The sequence below is a fragment of the Meleagris gallopavo genome, chromosome 1 (assembly GCF_000146605.3).
Source record: "Meleagris gallopavo isolate NT-WF06-2002-E0010 breed Aviagen turkey brand Nicholas breeding stock chromosome 1, Turkey_5.1, whole genome shotgun sequence".
Taxonomy (NCBI): domain Eukaryota; kingdom Metazoa; phylum Chordata; class Aves; order Galliformes; family Phasianidae; genus Meleagris; species Meleagris gallopavo.
This window is the reverse complement of record NC_015011.2, coordinates 143,905,720-143,908,073: the sequence shown is the minus strand read 5'-3', so window position 1 is coordinate 143,908,073 and position 2,354 is coordinate 143,905,720.

The window sequence follows — 2,354 nt, the reverse complement described above, 5'->3', positions numbered from 1 at the left end:
TTAAAATACTGCATGAAATTTTGCTAAAAATTACCATAATAAATAACCAGCCCAGTTTAAGCTTTTTTTGTATCTGAAGAGAGTTTGCTATGAAGAAGAAGATAGTCCATAAGTATTTAGACAACCTCAGGCAAAAAGCAAGGCCTCAGGAAGAGAATGATGGGAGAAGGAGGGAGCAAAAAGATTAGAAATGGACTGTCAGGCCCTCAAGATGAATTCATAAATAATGAGGAAAGAGAATTCATGGCTTTACGAGATGAGGAAGTGTCTTACAGATAAAGGAATAACTATAATTTTATCACACTTTGGAGGAAAAGCTAAAAAATATGGTGTCAATCAGAAATAATGACAGTAACATGCCTTACATGTTATATAAAGTTAGAGCTGCACTAGATTTCTGAGCAATGTAATCCTTTAATAGAAGCATAGGAATACCAGAAGAATAAGACGCTTTACTCTTAGCTCAGTCCCTTTTTTCTTTTCTCTGAAGTTATTTGTTTTTAGTTCAGTACAGGCACAGGGACAAAAAAATCATAAATGAGAAAGATCTTTTATAATACAGATATCTCCTATTCAAAATGCAAATAACTGAGAGCATTGTTCTCAAAACAGCTTGAAGAATTTGGGATATTTTCCAAAGTAAAAGACTTTATTAAACTATGTTAAGACAAAACAAAAGAAAGCAACAACCAAAATACCAACCACTTTGTTCCTAAGGTTCTAATTATTTGATTCTTCTATTGTTTCACATAATTATTCTAATGAGAAACTTAACTACTGTTGTCACATAAGCCTCCAAAAGAGACACATATAACACGAAGTTATCAAATGCAGATCACCTTCTACATTAGTTCATCTTCAAAATTCACACACAGTACATGTTACAATTTTTTCTGACTAAAAGTGAATAAACTGGCCTGGAAGTGTAAGACCAAATCAAAATGGTTGTTCAATAAATATATAAAATGAAGTCATTATGCTATGAGAATGGTATCTTTTCTTTTTTACAAGACTTTATGAGACTATGGGACTTTTCTTCATTCTTAATTCCTAGAAGCTACTCTTTGACAGTGCTCAAGTTCCTTGAAGCATGTGCCCTGGCTGAGTCAAGCCACGAGTCTTCTGACACCACATCAGGGAGTATTTCAACAGCTCTTGCAACAGCCAGAGCCTAGTTACAGGCAGAGATGAACATACAGAACAAGTTTATCACTAACCTTATCTAAAAGCTCACATTACCAAATTATTATAGAATGGCCCATTAATTGTCCTTTTTAAGATGTCAAAGAAAGAATTCTTTCCTAGTTTCTAACCACTTTTTCTGGTGTTATGCTCCACCTTCCAGTGTTTCACTGGGGCACTTTCTGAGACCATTTTAGCCTTCTTCAGAAAGACAAGATCTGGAGGACCTGAATCACTGGCCTCTGTCAGTCCCTACTGGGAGGAATGGGGCACCAGCAGCAGGGCACCAGCAGCTTACCTGGGGTCTTGCTTGGGTCTCAGGAATGTATTTTCCCCTCTGCCTTCTGGGGGCTTCACAGGGGAGAGTGGCAGGTGCCCCTCTTCTCCATAACACAAAGAGCTGTTGTTCCCCACCCTCATTTGGCAAAAGATAATTAGTCTGTCCTCATTAAACTTGAGATTACCTATGGATGTATATATGTGTATCTTTCTCCCTAAGAATCATGCCTTCATTCACATTACCTATGCAAATCTCATTAATCTTTTTTTCCAATAGGCTTTTTTCAGTCACTGTTTTTAAGTCTTTCATGTCATGTCAAAATGCTAATATCATTCACAGTAACAGACTTTAGTAACTGCCATAATATTTCACATTACTTAAATAATTATGGTAGCACAGCTATACAACAAAGTTTTCTGTATCACATATGTAGCTAAAACAATTTTTCAGAATCTCTTTAGTGATTTAACACGTTCTTGACTGCAGCAAAAGTGGCAGTGGGATTCCCATAGATTACTTCTAGAAAAAGTATAGTTGTATATACCTGGCTGATGTGATTATTTACCATTTTTTATATCCTCACACTTCAGCCAACTTCTCATCTCATAATCTGTATTCACCTTCTATTTTTTTCCATCCAATATTTTTATTTTGAGCCATTTAATTCTGAGTTCCACAAGGTGAAAAGATATATGATGGATAACATCATTCTATACACCTTCTCTTGGTTACATTATTTTTCTAGATTTTTTTGCTACCATCTCCAGTTAAAATTTGTAATAGATTGATTTTTAATTTAACAGCATGATTAATGTGAATAGAAAAAAAAGAAAACAACAAAATTTTGAGCAACAAGAATATGAATAATTCTACTGACTTCAGTAGAATTCAT